Source organism: Heteronotia binoei, chromosome 6 (assembly GCF_032191835.1).
Source record: "Heteronotia binoei isolate CCM8104 ecotype False Entrance Well chromosome 6, APGP_CSIRO_Hbin_v1, whole genome shotgun sequence".
Taxonomy (NCBI): Eukaryota; Metazoa; Chordata; class Lepidosauria; order Squamata; family Gekkonidae; genus Heteronotia; species Heteronotia binoei.
This window is the reverse complement of record NC_083228.1, coordinates 11,209,901-11,228,772: the sequence shown is the minus strand read 5'-3', so window position 1 is coordinate 11,228,772 and position 18,872 is coordinate 11,209,901. Positions and strand designations below refer to the sequence as shown.

Sequence of the window (18,872 nt, the reverse complement as noted above, 5' to 3'; positions counted from 1 at the left end):
AGCTAACAGTGTGTTAGTTTTATTTTGGCAACCCTAAGCTACGGTTCTTGAAACGTTAAAATGCTGGACTGTGATATCAGCATGGCAGAGTGACTGTTTACCTCTCTCTCCTGTCTCTGAAGAGGAAATGAAGACCCCCTGCATCCATGCCGGTTTGATTTCCCATCCTGGTGCCCCTTCTGGACAGCACCAAGCGAAGAGCTGCTGCTTCACGTGGGCAGAGCCATCGGCCGCATCTGCTATGACAACAGTAAGTGCCCGCTGCGAAACGATGAGCGCGCAAACCAGTGGGAAAAGCAGGCGGGCGCGGAAGCAGGCGATGCTCTGAAGTCGCCGTTTGGCAGGGTCGACAAAGCTGCATCTGCCATTGCCTTCCTCTGCTTACAAGCCCCAGACTTAGCTTGGGGGTCTCCCATCCAGCCCTATTTAGCTTCTAAGCTCTGATAAGAAAGGGCTAGTCTAGTCTATTAGGGCTGCAACACTACTAATTATCTCTACCATCATTACTGCGCAGTTCTATGGAGATTTACTCCAGACTAAGCCCACTAGGTAGGGTTGCCAAGTCCAATTCAAGAAATATCTGGGGACTTTGGGGGGTGGGAGCCAGGAGCAAGGGTGTGACGAGCATAATTGAACTCCAAGGGAGTTCTGGCCATCACATTTAAAGGGACAGCACACCTTTTAAAATGCCTTCCTTCCATAGAAAATAATGAAGGATAGGGGCACCTTCTTTTGGGGCTCATAGAATTGCACCCCCTGGTCCAATCCTTTTGAAAATTGGCCAGTATTTTGGGGAGAGGCGCTAGATGCTATACTGAAAATTTGGCGGCTCTACTCAAAAAACAGCCCCCACCCCCGAGCCCCCTATACCCGCGGATCAATTCCCCATCATTCCCTATGGGAAATCGTTCATGGAGGTGCATAATGGCTGTGGGGGCAGGGCTTCCCCCGCCGGCCAGCTGGCTGGGAGAGGGGGGAAGCCTGTAAAACCGGGGGATCCCTTACTGGGACCTGGGGATTGGGAAGCCTACCACTAGGCAGAGTAATACTGATGGGATTGCATGTTAACTCGGTTCATACTCTTACAGACAGCTCCAATGTCTGACAGGTTATCCCTGAGTCCTCATTTCTGCATTTCCCTCTTCTAGATGATCTTCAAGAACAGCTGGTGGCGGCAGGAGTGATCGCTTCCGTGGTCAGAATATTGTCAAACTACCCCGATAACGAAGCCCTTGTCCGGGTCAACCTGCTGGCCTTATCCAACCTGGCGGATCTGGGTAAATAGAAGCCTGCCTCGTGGAGCAGCTGTCTCGCAGTTGTGTTTTGCTTGGCTTTAATACAGGGCTGCAGCCTTTTTGAGGCCCGCGTGCACCCTGGGATTCTGGCTGAGGGGACCAGTGGGCACAACAACAAAATGACTGGCACAGGGAGGCTGATTACAGGCCGGCAGTGTGAGGCGACCCAGAGACGCCTCAGAAACCAACTTGAAAAATCCATCCAAACGATAGGCTTCACAATCCCCAAGTCCCAGCGGGGGATCTCCTGGTTTAACAGGCTTCCCCCCCTCCCCCAGCCAGCTTGGCCAGCGGGGGAAGCTCCACCCCCACAGCCATTATGCACCTCCAGGAACGATTCCCATAGGGAATGATGGGGGAATTGATCCGCGGTTGTCAGGGGCTCTGGGGGGGCTGTTTTTTGAGGTAGAGGTGCCAAATTTTCCGTATAGCATCTAGTGCCTCTCCCCAAAATACCTCCCAAGTTTCAAAAGGATTGGACCAGGGGGTCCAATTCTATGAGCCCCAAAAGAAGGTGCCCCTATCCTTCATTATTTTCTATGGAAGGAAGGCATTCTAAAAGGTGTGCTGTCCTTTAAATGTGATGGCCAGAACTCCCTTGGAGTTCAATTATGCTTGTCACACCCTTGCTCCTGGCTCCGCCCCCAGTGTCTCCTGGCTCCACCCCCAAAGTCTCCTGGCTCCACCCCCAAAGTCCCCAGATATTTCTTGAATTAGACTTGGCAACCCTACCAAACGAGCACATCTGCCACTCGCCCCCCATCCCGTACTCACCCTATCCTCCAGCATCCCCAGAACAGCTCAGAAAGCTACCAGGTTCAAAGCAGTAGCAAACTTCCGAGCCGCATACCAGTAGCCTCTTCGGTGTCTGGACGTGGAAGCGGGCAAGCGAGGCACCTTGGTGGTGACAACCCGCCAAGCCGCCCCAAGCTACTTCTGGCTTTAAAAAAAAAAAAAGATATTGTTTTCAATGCGCATAGGCGCATTGGAGCATGAACGCACATGCGCATAACCCAAAAATGAATGGGAAAAAAGAAGCCCAAACCAAGCTACTGGGTATGGTGCGCAACAGCCGTTTGATCGCGCCAGTCGCCCCCACGGATGGGATGGGAATGGTTTGTGGGGGAGCTTCCTTTTGAGCCGGCCCAGTTTGGAATGCCTCCCACCCGCCCCAAACTGGCCGTCTGTTATCAGCCGAAGCTGAGCGAACCACAAAATGTCAAGGGGAGAGGTTACGTATAACTCTAACAGTAACTCGTCGACATTTCAGGCAGGAAGTTCTGTTTAATAGGGTGCCTTTTAATCTAGAGAGCCAATCAGAAGCCCTGCTGAGCAAAAGCCGCACTTTACCCTGAACCCGTCACAGACTCTAAGCTCCTGACAATACCTTAAGGAAGTTGTTGTGTTTTTTTTTAAAGGAAGGATATTTCTCCCTTTGGGCTGAATCATGTACTAGCAATCAACAAGGTTATGTTCCGATCACTGTCTAGCATCAAATAGGTTTCTCCCTCAGTATCTTTCAGATGGGTCTCTCAGAGGCGAACTAGGCCAAATGTCGTTGGAAGCCGGAGCGTGGCTTAGTGCTTTTAAGCTAAGAATAAAGACTATCTTCGCTGTAGAAGCAGTTGGACTGCTGTTTTTTCTCTCTCTAACAAGATGCCTATTGCTCAGTTTGGAAGAAGAGCGTTCACAGTAGGTTTATAGCGGAAAAGAAATTCTCCAACTGGATCAGGCAGCGACTCTCTCTATAGTCAATAGTCAAGCATTGCCTTATCAAGCTCGATTATGACAGCATGGTAATTAGGATGCCCCACAACCAGGTGGAGATGGAGGGGACTTGCAAGAAGAAGATCGTAAATTTATACCCCGCCCTTCTGTCTGAATCAGTCCTCAGAGTGACTTGCAATCTTCTTTTACCTTTCCCCACAACAGACACTCTGTGAGGTAGGTGGGCTGAGAGAACTCTTACGGAAGCTGCCCTTTCAAGGACCACTCCTGTGAGAGCTAAGGCTGACCCAAGGCCATTCCAGCAGCTGCAAATGCAGAAGTGGGGAATCAAACCTCGTTCTCCCAGATAAGAGTCTGCATACTTTTAACCACTATACCAAACTGGTGTAGTGGTTTTCCAGAAGCAGCAGGGAGGCCCATTCGACATACAGTGGCATTTCCATGTCACTGCCCCCTTGACACAGAAGTGATGTCATTACGTCCAGGACATCAGGGCAATGTTTCGGGATTTAGGCAAAAACTCTATGGTAAATCTGGTTTCTACCATAGAGTTTTTGCCCAAATACCAGAGTGTCCACCCTGACGACCTATATGTAATGATGTCACTTCTGAGTCACATGGGCAATGATGCGGACACATCAGTGAATGTCGGATGGATTTCTCTCTTTTGGAGGGATAGGTTCCCCCTCCCTCCGACCAGCTAATCAGCAGTGGGGAGGAGGGGGCCTGGCAGCGGGGACCCCCCATGTCTACTGAGGGGGTAAAGCAATCTATGGTCACAGTCTATACAGCCCAATTCTTTTATATTTTACCACCTTGGTATTTGCCTTTCCATATAAGATATTTAATGGTTCCTCATTATGCTAGGCCATTTGCTCTAGCTTGTCTTAATACTAGCCCTTCTGAAGTATGATTTGGGAGGTTCTGTAATAATTCATATTCAGGCCACCTTTGTCCTTTTGGCCTGGGTAAAATTGATACTTTAGCTCATAAAATACAGGAGTGCTCCTTTACACTGTATTTTAGGAATTGATGGATTTTACCTCTTTTATCACGTTTAATCACCCACCGTATTGTAAGTATGAGAAGCCCTAATGCAGTGGTGGCCAAAACTTTCCTTAATGTAAGAGCAACACAGAATAAATGCCAGATGTTTGAGAGCCAACAGGAAGGAAGAAGGAAGGAAGGAAGGAAGGAAGGAAGGAAGGAAGGAAGGAAGGAAGGAAGGAAGGAAGGAAGGCGGGACGGAGGGGAGGGAGGGAAGGAAATAGAAGAAGAAGACTGCAGATTTATACCCCACCCTTCTCTCTGAATCAGAGACTTAGAGTGGCTTACAATCTCCTTTATCTTCTTCCCCCACAACAGGCACCCTGTGAAGTGGGTGGGGGTGAGAGGGCTCTCACAGCAGCTGCCCTTTCAAGGACAACCTCTGCCAGAGCTATGGCTGACTCAAGGCCATTCCAGCAGCTGCAAGTGGAGGAGTGGGGAATCAACCCCGGTTCTCCCACATAAGAGTCCGCACACTTAACCACTACACCAAACTGGCTCTCACCAAACTGGATGAAATAGATGGGGAGGGGGGTAGAGGTGGAAAGAAACAACTTTAACTTTAAATGCATTCTCCAAGCCACCGGCTGGCTTGACTTGAAGAAGTGATTTAAAGAGACAAATGCATTATCCAAGCCAGCTGATGGGGCTTCAAGAGCCACACAATATGATGATGATGATGATGATGATGATGATGATGATATGATGATGATGATGATGATGATGATGATGATGATGATGATGATATTGGATTTATACCCCGCCCTATACTCTGAATCTCAGAGTCTCAGAGCAGCTCACAATCTCCTTTATCTTCCTCCCCCCACAGCAGACTCTCTGTGAGGTGGGTGGGGCTGAGAGAGCTCTCCCAAAAGCTGCCCTTTCAAGGACAACTCCTGTGATAGCTCTGGCTGACCCAAGGCCATTCCAGCAGGTGCAAGTGAAGGAGCGGGGGAATCAAACCCGGTTCTCCCAGATAAGAGTCCGCACACTTAACCACTACACCAAACTGGCTCTCTGAAAGAGCCACGTGTGGCTCCCTGAGCCACAGCTTGGCCACACGTGCCCTAATGGAAGCTGATGCATACTTCACTTAAAGAACAGGGTGCAGAAGGCAGTACATTAAAATGAAACTGAAGGGGGAGACAGTGCAAAGATTAAATCTCGTTATCAGAATTCACCAACGATCTGCAGCCTCTTTTGGGACCTATGCAGACAAACAAACACCCCAAGCTCCAGTGGTGGAGATTACCTTTTCTCTTCTCCAGATGCAGGAGTTTCTTACCAAGCTGAAGCAGAATACAGAGCAGTTTCCAGGAGACAACTGAGGCAGCCATTTTTCAGTTCAAATTGGGGGGGGGGGGATTTTCTTGCGAAACATACTGTAACTTATACATATTCCATTTGTGTGCAGACTCAGCTAAAGAAGCCCTGAGCGAGACCAAGGTTGCTGAACAACTGGTCCATCAGCTGCGGAAGGTGAACCATCACGAGAAGGGTCGAGATCATTCTGGAGGTCCTCCAGACCCTAGCAGAGAATGGTAACAGCCTCACTGCACGGGATGGGGTAGCCAAAGGCAACTTCAACCTTTGCTGGTTGAAGAAATTGAAACTTCCTCTAATCTAAAACCAGGGCTTTTCTTGTAGCAGGAACTCCTTTGCATAGTAGGCCACACACCCCTGATGTAGCCAATCCTCCCGGAGCTTACAGGGCTCTTAGTACAGGGCCTACTGTAAGCTCCAGGAGGATTGGCTACATCAGGGTGTGTGGCCTAATATGCAAAGGAGCTCCTGCTAGAATTCCACCCCTGGGCCACACCTTGGTGATGTAGCCAATCCTCCTGGAGCTTCCAGTAGGTCCTGTCCGAAGAGCCCTGTAAGCTCTTGGAACATTGGCTACATCGGGGGGGGGGGGGTGGCCTAATATCCAAAGGAGTTCCTGTTCCAAAAAGAGCCCTGTCTAAAACAAAATAAATACTTCATTCTATTACATAAAAATTAAAAATCATCCTATCATACAGGGCAGATTCTATTCTACACACCTGCAGATTGTTTGTAGTTACATTCTTAAGCATTGCATTCAACCAGACACACTGAATGCAGCTTATGTTGAAACTTTGTTCTGCCACAGCGCTCCACCGTGTAATGAGTGCTACAATTGTTTTACTCTATGGTGGTATGCCAACACTGCCCTGTATAATATAATGATTTTTTAATGTTTATGTAATAAGGAAGGAGAGACAGAATTAAAGAGGGTGGAGCAGGGTTCCCCGTTGGTTTCGTAGCTCATGTAGGAGCTGTATTTCATAACCTTGGTGTCAAGGCAAAGAGAGACGCAGAATGATGCAAACAGTAGTCAGTAGATTTATATGGTATATGTGTGTTTTCTTCTCTCACTGGTGCCAAAGAACAATTCTCTAACCTTCCCCTGTGCTGGTCTTATGGGGACTGTTGTTCCCAGCTTTTGTTAAAAATTCTCCTTCCAGCATGGTCATGTTGTAAAAGTGCATACATAGGTGTTTTTATCTTTCTGTGCAAAGACAGTATTAAGAGTTTTAATAAAGACCTGTGTGTAATATTTGTTCATTTCTGACAACTCTCAAACATTTGGCATTTATTCCATGTGATTCTTATGTTTGGCAAGTTTGGCCAACTCTGTCCTAGATCTTCCCTTAGATCAACCCAGCCTGTCTGCATTTGGTAGCAACACTATTGGCGTGGGAATTTCCCATGTGATCAGCCCCACCAATGAGATATTCTCCTTTCATCTCTTACTGGGGTAGTGTAGCGTGTACCGTCATGAGAAAGAGCCATTTTCCTGCTTAGGATGGACACAGACCCCATCAAGGAGCTTTCAGAGTGTCTGTCTTCTAACTTCCACAGATGCCCTCAAATTGCAGTTGGCGGAAGCCGGCATCCAGGATGCTGTGACCGAGATCCTGTTGAGGCTACAGAACAGCTCCAAGCCGGAAAACATGTGTAGCTTGAAAGCTGCATCCGATCTCATTGTGTCCTTGCTGCTCGGAGGTAAGAATCAGAGAGAGCCAGTGGGGAATTTGGATGCTCCCAGCGACACAATGTGCCTTTAAAAAAAGATGGCCATACAATAGTACCACAACTGCAATACCCACATTTGTCTCTATGATGGTCACCTCTAGAGTCCCCAGCCTCCCACTGTGGGCAGGAGATCCCTGGGTTTTGGGGCTCCCAGCCCACCAGCACGGAGCTGGCCAGCGGGGAGATTCCTGCCCCCAAAGAACTCCATCGGCGCCCAATGTGCATGGCGTAGGGTTTGCCAATCCTCAGGTGGGGGCAGGGGATCCCCTGGTTTTGGAGGCCCCTCCCCCCACTTCAGGGTCATCAGAAAGTGGGAGGAGGGGGAACTGTCCTGCTGGGCACTCCATTATTCCCTATGGAGACCAATTTCCATAGGGTATAATCGAAAATTGAACTGCAGGTACCTGGGGCTCTGGGGGGGGGGCTGTTTCTTGAGGTAGAGGCACCAAATTTTCAGCGTAGCATCCAATGCCTCTCCTCAAAAGACTCTCCAAGTTTCAAAAAGATTGGTCCTGGGGTCCAAATCTATGAGCCCCCAAAGAAGATGCCCCTATCTTTCATTATGGAGGGAAGGCACGCAGTTCCTTTTAAACGTGATGGCCAGCGCTCCCTTTGGAGTTCAATTATACTTGTCACAACCTTGCTTCTGGCTTCACCCCCACTGTCTCCTGGCTCCACCCCAAAAGTCTCCTGACTCCACCCCCAAAGTTGCCAGATATTTCTTGAATTGGACTTGGCAATCATCACACTGGGCCACGTCGTGCTGGAACGCTCTAGCATTTGGGTAAAAAACATCCCCTGCCTGGAGCCAGGTAAGTCCTGGCAACCCTAAGTCACCTCAGGAATTTAATGGTGCTAGGCCACTTTGGGCCAGAGATTCCAGGAGGAAGACTGAGGCAGAGTCTCAGTCCAATCAGCCCAAAGGCTGATCGCTGCCTATCACAGAAGATATACTTGGTATACACATCCCAGGATAAGATGTGACAATATATACAATTTGCATGTGTATAGGACCTAAGCTTTTTTCATCCTGCCTTTCTTCTAGTAGCTCAGGGCAGCATACATGGTCCTCCTGACCTCCCTTTTGCCTCATGTCAAACAGCCAGGCCTAGCAGGGCCTTCTACTGGCTGGCACCGCTCTGGTAGGGGTCTGTATGGAAGGGCCCAGAGCACCTAACCACCCTTGTATTCCTTTATTATACCTCCTAATTGTGACCAAGGGGATGTGAGGACCCAAGGAGTATAACAACAGTTTATTTACGGTGCTCAAATAATAAGTGGGTAAAACAGTGAAATATATACAGTAAAGGTTGGTGCAAATAAACAAAAAGCTCTGACGCATTTATCTATACAGTCCCTACTCTAATAACCAACACTTACCCCCTTGGGTAAGGGAACTCTCCCCTGCTGCAAGCTCTCTAGGCTACAGCCTGCCTCCAGCTCAGCCTTCCAGGAAAAGAACAAACCCTGCCTGGGCTTGACCCTTTTATGTTCTCCTCCCAGGCCCCTCCTCTCTCTGGTCCAGTTTCCTTCCAAAAACCTTGCCACCCAATCAGAGGGACAGAAGGGATCCTGGGAAATGTAGGCTCTTCTATAACTCCTAGACAGGCTTCTCTGGAGTCTGCAGGCCTCACTAGGCCCAGGATCATGACACCTCATGACACCCTTTGGAGAAACTAAGTGGCTGGTCCAAGGACATTTCAAAACAAATGTTGTGTATGAGACCTCTGGATATGGGGCTGTTAGAGTGATGATTTTAGTCCGAAACAGCCTGTAGGCAATGCTTGCTTCCTTCCTTCTCAATCTGTATGTTTAACTAGTATTTTACAAATACTCATGCCTCAAAAGGGAACTCAGCTCTGTAAGAAGCTTGGGAGTGTCCTGTGGCTTATAGAAGCAGGGTGTTTGGAGCAATACTTTAAAGTATAAAATGGAAATAAATCTTATCTTCCTTTCTGGATGAAATGGCACACAAGGTGGTTCAAAATACCGTTTAACCTCAGCAAGTCTAGATAACGTTTAGAGCTGCCGAGGTCCCACCCCTTGCCCCTAGTTCCCACTGAGCTATCGGGAAAATTACAATAGTCAGCTCTAGGAATCACAAGAAAACTCTATAGTAAGAACTTCCCATTTTACCATAGATATTGCGACAATTCCTACAGCTACCCTTTTTCAGGGAAGCTCAAGGAATCTATATAAGAACTTCTGTAAGTAGACAAGGCCTTGTTTTTCCGTTTATTTTGTCTCCCAAGATGCTGCTCCCAACACAATCCTAGTAAAAACTGCATCGGCAGGTTAAACGCATCTAAGCTTAGAATTTTACTCTTGCTTGTGTTTCTGACAATTTTGCCTAACTGGATAAATAGTTTATTTGCCTCCAAATATAAACATACAAGAATTGCAGTTATTTTTTTTAACTGTTATAAAAATTGCAGCAACTAAGAAAAACAGGCTGCACTTAATATTTAAGTTGGGGGGGGGGGAACTTTCATTTCCTATCACATCACTTACAAGGGGAGTCATGAACTTTGTAGGGGTCTTGTTTTTTATTCATTTGTTTTTGTTATTATATTCGTTTCATCTTTTCTTTAGTGCAAGGGGGTAAAGAGAAGTCTCATCTAGCTGATGATGTCCTTTCTACAGCCATAGTGTGTAATATGACATATTACATCATCAATCCCACCTGGAAAGTTTCTATTCTAGGAGCTGGCTCCAGACAGGAAGTACATTCTGCAGCCAGGAAGTAGCCGTTCTTCCTGGCTGCAACTGGCACTAGCTCATAACACACCACCTGATGAAAGAAAATGTGAATATTGAAAAAATAGCACATTATGATAACAAAATGATTTTTTTTGCCCCATACAATAAAGAAAACATCTAGATTAAACCTAGAGATGCGTGGGAATCTCCTAGAATGAGAGCTTATCTCCAGACTAGGGACTCTTCAGGGGGCCTGATCATCACAGACTACAGAGACCAGTTCCCCCGGAGAAAATGGATGCTTTGGAGGGTGGACTCTAGGGCATTATATCCTGCTGAGGGCCTGCCCCTCCCCAAACTCTAATTTCTACAAGCTCCACCCCCAAAATCTCCAGGAATTACCCAACCCAGAGCTGGCAGCCCTATAGTTGTACCCAAGTCTACAGTCTCTTCATAACAGCAAGAGATTAAGGCTGGAATAAAGGACTGCCAGCAAAAGTGATGCCGGATTACACTGTTGTGGTTACTACCCGTCTGTCTCCATTTGTTGTGCTGCAGATGAATCCATGCAGCAGCTGTTTGCGGAGGGGCATGGCGTGATCTACCAGAGCGTGGGCACATGGCTGGCCTCCAAGCACACCCAGTTACAACTGACAGGGGCTCTAGCTATTGCTAACTTTGCCAGGAATGGTAAGAATGCCCATTCATTTTTCTATTCCAATGGCCATACAGTCCTCTGAAGTTAAGGGAGGTCGGAGGTCCAGTTCCCAATACAGCCTCAGCCTGTGGGTTTTTGCACACTGCAGTTAGGTTTGAGAATAAATCTTAGCTTGTGTGCAATGCTCTACCATAGCTGGAACCTATAGTGCAAACTGGGTTTTGGGCTCAAGCAGACTGTACAGTTAATGGAGCATTAGCACTATTGACAATATTTTGTTTATATAACAGTCTCTTGTAACTGATACCTCTCGTTCCGAATTATTGCATCAAAAACTGAAGACAATGTCTGTGTTGTAGCAATCTTGAGTATGCTGTTCACGTGTTGTTTAGGTGTGTATTTGTAAGTTGCAAACCTACTTTTGATTTGCTTGCCGGCCTGATAGGACCCCTCAGGGGGCCTGATCTGGCCCCTGTGCTGCATGTTTGACACTCCTGATCTATGGTCTTCTGAATACTCTTGACACATTCAGGGAAGCAACTCAACTATCACGTGGAAAAGTTCCCCAAAATTGACATGTCATGGATCACACAGATGACATCCCCATGACTAGCTTGCCACCTTGTGGCTTCTGCATAAAAATGGTTACGTGGGTAAACCAGTCTCAGAAGCTAAGCAGGGTCAGCCCTGGTTTGTATTTGGATGGGAAACCACCAAGGAATGCCTGTGCAGAGCCGGGCAAGGGCAAACCATCCCTGAACTTCTCTTGCCTTAAAAGCCCCAGGGGGTTGGCATAAGTCACCTGTGATGTAATGGCACAAAAAATCCTCTCCCATTCTTGTCCTTTCCTATAGGGGTTACAGTTTCTTTTACTTTTTATTTTTTTTAATTTGAAAAATTCAATTAAAAGGAAGTCGAATACAAAGCTCTATAAATTCATTTTTGACTCAAGCATCTAGATTAACCCTAGAGATGCATGGGGATCTCCTAGAATGAGAGCTTATCTCCAGACTTGGACCCTTCAGGGGGCCTGATCATCACAGATATTATCAGGTTCAAGTCACCACCTTCATAATTAGAATACCATCCCATCTGTTAAACTTCTCTAACCTTTTCCATGCAACATAGAGGTTAGTTACCTTTCATATTCACATCTTTCACAACTAGGACTTGCTCTTAAGATGCCACGAGACTTCTTCTTCTGTACTCGTCCCCAAACCAATTCCTAGGAGAAAGTTCCTTGTCCCAAAACAAATGTCTACAAGTCCTTATAGAGGTGGCCCTCTATTCTAAATGCCTTTTTTAAACTCACATAATTATGCAGAACTCCAGATACTTAAGATGCTTCCTTGAATTTAGCAAAATAATTGTGAGCAAGGGTTGAGAGAGAGCCTTGAGACCAGGTTACCCAATGAACAGTACCTTCAGTGGACTTAGAGCAAGTTCCTCCAAGTAGTGGCTAGGGATCTCCTTAGATTACAACTTATCTCCAGGAGAGAGAGAGATCAGTTCACCTGGAGAAAACGGCCGCTTTGGACGGCGGACTCTATGGTGTTACATCGCATATCCCTCCCCTCCACAACCCCACCCTCCTTGAGATCCACCCCTCAGAATCTCCAGGTATTTCTCAACCTGGACCTAACAGCCTTAACTTAGAGAAGTGTGACTGTGTCTAGGGTCTTACTGTTACTCTGTTACTCTGTTATAACTCAATCTCAAAATATATCTGCTTTGAAGTGAGTGGTGCCATCTTTCAGTTGGATTTGCTTTCAAGAAAGTACTTTCGGAGCCAATGGGAGACCTCCCATCAGGGGCATAGCCGGCGGGGGTGGGGAGCACAGGGGTGGTACGCCCTGTTGAAAGGGAGAATTAGGAAAGATTGGATGGGGGTACTGCAGATTCTATAGGGTGCACTTACCTTGTGCCCCCCTGCTGGCTACAGCCCTTCCTCCCATCTAGAACACCCCTCAATCTCTAGCTTACCTTTCAACGGAATCCACACAAGCTGATTTGTGTTTTGACGAATAGGCTTTCCTGCATTTTAATTTTCCTGGCTTGTGTGCCCCTGTTGCTTTGGGAGGTTTTATATGCTGTATGTGTTTTGCTCCCTCTAATAGGCAATTCATTATTACATCCCTTCCTGGCTTGTATATGCCAGACATAAAGCACTGTAATATCAAATTGTCCACTAGAGGGAGCAAAACACATTCTGAAAAAAAAATTATTCTGGACATAAAGCAATGTGATATTGAATCGACCCCTAGAGGGAACCACAAAGCACATTGGTGAGCACCCTGATACCCACTGGCACTGCCCTGGAAATCCCTGGCTTAAGTGATCCTGCACTCTGGTATCTCAAAAAAGGTGTTGGGTTTGATAAACATACAAACTCACCTAATCAAATACAAATTAGTCTCTTAAAATGCTGGGAATTCATCCATTAGAAATTCTTTAATCTATAAATCACTGTCACCTTAAAATGCATGCATACATACCCAAGACGCAAAACGAATTTTCTCTTTCACTTTGCAATTACTCACTTAATTGGTAGCTGTCTGTTTTAATTTGTTCATATATCCCATTTACCTGATGGACCTCTTTTACTGTGCTCATAAAATTCCGAGCGATGTGTATAATGCTTTGTGCTGGTCATAGACCGTAAGAAATAAATTGTATTCTGTTCTAAATCCAGAGGTGGAATTCTAGCAGGAGCTCCTTTGCATGTTAGGCCACACCCCCCTGACGTAGCCAATCCTCCAAGAGCTTACAGAAAAGAGCCTCATAAGCTCTTGGAGGATTGGCTACATCACAAGGGTGCGGCCTAATATGCAAAGGAGCGCCTGCTAGAATGCCACCTCTGCTTAAATCATCAATTCGAAATGCTTTAATCTACAGATCCCTTTCACCTTAAAATGCATGCATCCCCAAAACACAAAACAAATTTTGAACATATGAAGCTGCCTTCTACTGAATCAGACCCTCGGTGCATCAAAGTCAGTCTTGTCTACTCAGACTGGCAGCGGCTCTCCAGGGTCTCAAGCTGAGGTTTTTCACGCCTACTTGCCTGGACCCTTTTTAGTTGGAGATGCCGGGTATTGAACCTGGGACCTTCTGCTTCCCAAGCAGATGCTCTTCCACTGAGCTACCATCCCTCCCCTTTTTCACTATGAAAACTCTGCAATCAGTCAGATTTTTGGCATAAAGAGAGTCCCTCTGGACTATCTGGAATCTTTGCTGTCCTGAAAGAGAACACTGCTATCTACTCATCGCTTCCAGGGTCAGCCTCCCAAACTTGAGGATGGTTTTCTCAGCATCCGGCAGCTTCGACTCTAATCTTTAGTCGATTTTCTCCCCCTCTTGATTTTACAAGACAGCAACTGTGTTCGGATGGTGCAGCTCGGAGTGGTGCATCAGCTGCTGGATCTTTTGGAGCAACACGTGGAAAGCGGAGACGTCTCGGTTCAACACGCTGCACTCAGCGCTCTCCGAAACCTCGCCATACCAGGTACGACGAAAGCCACACAGGAAACGATTGAAGTGGAAAGCGAAAAAAATAAACTGAAGCCAGATAAATGCAGGGGTCGCTTTGGAGAAAAAGAGGCGGTGGAGCACATCCAGGGATTGTTATGCAGCTGCACCTCCTATTCAATGGACATGGTGGGGGGGAGGAGCTGGAACTGTCAGAAAGGTTCAGGAGCTGTGCTCCTGTGAGCTCCCGCTGAATCCGAGGCCTGGATAAATGTATTTGATGAGCTAGAAAGGAGAGAGAGCTGAGGCAGTGAAGAGGGCAAACGGAGGGGAGAGAGAGAGAGAGAGAGAGAGAGAGAAGAAATGGTGGAAATGAAGGTTGCCAACCTCCAGCTGGTACCTGGAAATATCCCAGAATGACAATGGAGTTCCAAAGGGCTGACAACTTCCGGGTGGGGGATGGAGCTATAATTCCGAGAGATCTCCAGCCACCACCAGGAGACTAGCAACCCTCCGCTCATCTCAGTTTTGAAGTGCTTCATGTGCCCTCCTTCCTGAGGTCGCACACAACAGTGTCACTGGCAGGACTTATTTTTGTAGCAGGAACTGCTTTGCATATTAGGCCACACACCCCTGATGTAGCCAATCCTCTAAGAGCTTAAAGGGCTCTTAGTAATATGCAAAGAGAGCCAGTTTGGTGTAGTGGTTAAATGTGCGGACTCTTCTCTGGGAGAACCGGGTCTGATTCCCCACTCCTCCACTTGCAGCTGCTGGAATGGCCTTGGGTCAGCCATAGCTCTGGCAGAGATTGTCCTTGAAAGGGCAGCTTCTGGGAGAGCTCTCTCAGCCCCACCCACCTCACCAGTCTGTAGTGAGGGCTGGGGCTGATGGGAGTTGTAGGCAAAGAAACATCCGGAGAGCTACCCTTGGCCACCCCTGCTATAGAGGGTTGCCAAGTCCCTCTGTTGCTGCGGTGGGGGACTCATTTCACGTGCATTTTGCACACACAGCACAATGACGTCACCTGGAAGTGCCGCCATCATGCTGGGCACAGTCTAACATTTGCGGTAAAAACTCTATAGTACTATACAGTTTTACCGCAAACCCTAGAGCATCCCTGGTGCGACACTATGGTACCACAGAGTTTTACCGCGAATCCTAGAGTGTCCCTGGCACAACATGCCTGGTGCGATGACATCACTTCCAGGTGACATCATTGCACAGGGCGTGCCGCACAACAATGGGGTTCTTTGGGGGCGGGGATCCCCTGGTGGCTCGCTCCGTGTTGGTGGGTTGGGGGCCCCCAAATTGGGGAATCTCCCACCTGTGGCAGAAGCTCGGTAGCCCTAAAGCTATACCACCTAAATCAACTTAGGTCTCAGGTTGAAAACTTGTGCTCCCCATCAATTCCTGGGCAACCTTTTCAAAAAGACGATAAGCAAACCCAAAAAGGAAAGAAAACTAAGCAGCATATGAAACAAAATCAATTAGATACAGTCTTGAAAAAAGACAGAAAGAAATACAGACAGACACAAGAGCCGTTATTAATTGATTAAATCCTCGGAGACCTGCCCAGGGAATTCTCTTTGAAACTCCTACCACACTCAAGGGCCTCCAGTCTGAACTTTCCGCTACCGAGCCCAAGGAAATGACAAACAAGTTAATTAAGCGCCAGCTTCCCAGCACGATCGAGATGCCAGTGAGGGGGGCCTGCCCGCTGGACTTGCCCTCAGCGAGAAAGAAAACAAAGAGACAGTGTCAGGAAATGGGTTGGCAGCCTACCATTTCTTTTTCCCTCGAGGGATATCTGTTTTTAATTATTACCTGAGATGGCTTCACCGTCGGAATACTGTAAGGAGGAGAAAGGAGACGTGTTGAAATACAAAAGCAGTACTTCAAGAGGCATCGAAGCGGCTTGCTGAAACAAAGAGGATGTAGGGATGCCAGCTCCAGGTTGGGAAATTCCTGGAGATTTGGGGGGGAGAGTCTGGGGAGAGGAGGGAGGGGCCTCAGTGGGGTACAATGGCACAGAATCCACCCTCCAAAGCTACCATTTCCTCCAGGGGAACTGATCTCCATCGTTAGAGCTGGCGCGTAGGAGTCGGTGAAGTAGGCGCCTGCCTGGGATGTCGTCACACCAGGGACACTCTAGGATTCACCATAAAACTCTATGGTACCATAGAGGTTTTTACAGCAAATCCTAGAGTGTGCCCAGTGTGATGACAGCACTTCCGGGTTACATCATCGTGTTGTGTGCACAAATCACCCCACCTCACCTCCCCATCCCCACTCACGCCAATCCAAACGTGTAGCTCCGGCCACCCCTTGAGCGGCCCTCTCCCGCTTCAGGGGGAGTCAAGAAGAGGCCACCTCCTTCTTTCTGAAGTGCTCGGCAAGGTTAGAAAGAAGAAGGCAGCCTCTTTCCGGCTCCCTCTGAAGCGAGGGGCGGACCCAACCGCGTGTTCTAAGCACACACCCCGCCCCGGTGCTCTGCCCCTGCCGCCTTGCCTCAGTCACTGCTGCCACTGCTGTAGGGACCTCGATGCTCACGCCACCCCCCTCCCTTGCGCTGGCTTTCCTCGGGTTGGCTTTGCCTTGCCCTCTCCCACTTCAGAGAGAGTCAGGAAGAGGGCGCCCTCTCTCTGGCTCCCTTTGAAAAGGGAGAGGGCCAGGCTGAGCATGCCCAAGAGTGAAAAAAAAAATCGGGGGTGGGGGGGCCGAGGGGGGCCTGGAGCGCTAGGAACCTTAGCACCAGGCCTGTCCGTTGTCCAGAAATTAGTTGTAATTCCAGGAGATCTCCAGATACCACCTGGATGTTGGCAATAGGCTTGCCAGTCCCCATGTCCGGGCAGGGAATCCCCTGGTTTTGCAGGTTCCTACCCGCCACCAGCCATCTGGTCAATGGAAGGAAGTCCTGCCCCAACAGTCACCATGTGCCTTTAGATCTCCGGCAGGTTCAGAAGCTTGCAAAGAACTCCTTGTGTTTGGGAAAGTGTGTTCCTGTGCCTTTAAATTTCAGCAAGACTGAGCTGTGTAGGGGCAGGGTAGGCTGGCAGAGCCATGTTTGTGAAAGAGGAACAGAAAGCTCAGGGGAAGCTTTTTGCACCCGTTTGCTTTGCATTCCTTTCAGAAGCCGTTTGTATAGTAAAAGGGATAGCAAAAAGTTAACTCGAACCTGATTATGGGATAAACTCCACCCCTTAGACCTCTCTCTTTCCTTAAACTGGTTGAAATACAGCCGATTGTTACATTCAGCAGCTCTGGTAAGTAAAACAGAGTAGAAGTCAAGTAGCACCTTTAAGACAAACAAAGTTTTATTCAAGCCCTTGACCCAACAGGCTCCAATTTACAGGGCTTTGAGCACAAACATCCTCCTTGGTCTCAGAAAACAGAGAGTGATGAAAATGCAGAATTCACTGCCAGGGGATATACTGGATCCCAGAGCCAGGAGGCAACATCGGGGGGAGGCCTGAGCCTCTATGCCCTGTTGTTGGCCCTCCAGAGGAACTGGTTGGCCGCTGTATGTGACAGCATGCTGGACTAGATGGACCCTCACTGGTCTGATCCAGCAGGGCTCTTCTTATGTTCTTATGAAGGTCCGGGCTTCTATGCCCTGTTGTTGACCCTCCAGAGGAACTGGTTGGCCACTGCATGAGACAGGAGGCTGGACTAGAGGGACCCTCACTGGTCTGATCCAGCAGGGCTCTTCTTATGTTCTTATGAAGGCCCGGGCTTCTATGCCCTGTTGTTGACCCTCCAGAGGAACTGGTTGGCCACTGCATGAGACAGGAGGCTGGACTAGAGGGACCCTCACTGGTCTGATCCAGCAGGGCTCTTCTTATGTTCTTATGAAGGCCCGGGCTTCTATGCCCTGTTGTTGACCCTCCAGAGGAACTGGTTGGCCACTGTATGTGACAGGAGGCTGGACTAGATGGACCCTCACTGGTCTGATCCAGCAGGGCTCTTCTTATGTTCTTATGAAGGCCCGGGCTTCTATGCCCTGTTGTTGACCCTCCAGAGGAACTGGTTGGCCACTGCATGAGACAGGAGGCTGGACTAGAGGGACCCTCACTGGTCTGATCCAGCAGGGCTCTTCTTATGTTCTTATGAAGGCCCGGGCTTCTATGCCCTGTTGTTGACCCTCCAGAGGAACTGGTTGGCCACTGTATGTGACAGGAGGCTGGACTAGATGGACTCTAACTGGTCTGATCCAGCAGGGCTCTTCTTATGTTCTTATGAAGGTCCGGGCTTCTATGCCCTGTTGTCGGCCCTCCAGAGGAACTGGTTGGCCACTGCATGAGACAGGAGGCTGGACTAGATGGACCCTCACTGGTCTGATCCAGCAGGGCTCTTCTTATGTTCTTATGAAGGCCCGGGCTTCTATGCCCTGTTGTTGACCCTCCAGAGGAACTGGTTGGCCACTGCGTGAGACAGGATGCTGGACTAGAGGGACCCTCACTGGTCTGATCCATCAGGGCTCTTCTTAGGTTCTTAAAACACACCTATGTTTCACATGGGTTTACTCAGGGCTATTTTTGAGCAGGAACACACAGGAACGCAATTCCGGCTGGTGTATGGCCAAATATGCAATAAGGGTGTGTGGCCTAATATGCAAAATGAGCTCCTGCTGGGCTTTTTCTACCAAAAAAAGCCCTATGCTAAACAATGGTGATGTCAGGTGGTGTGGTCTAATATGAAAATGAGTTCCTGCTGGGCTTTTTCGACAAAAAAGGCCTTGTGTTTTACTGATCCAGAGCCTGCTGCCAATTCTGAAATAAGCATGATTTGTATTATTTATACAGCAGACCTGGAGACCACATGCCCGACCAGAGCAAATTGGCTATCTTACCTCTGTTTTACCCCCTTTTGTCACCAACATCCCCTGCATAGCCTTTCGCTTTGAAGATGTTAGGGGATCT

At 48.2% G+C, this 18,872-nt stretch overlaps 1 pseudogene; it reads left to right on the top strand.

Annotated features, from left to right (window-relative positions):
* The window catches only part of LOC132573287 (rap1 GTPase-GDP dissociation stimulator 1-like), a 68,029-nt pseudogene that overhangs the window by 27,674 nt on the left and 21,483 nt on the right, over positions 1-18,872 (top strand).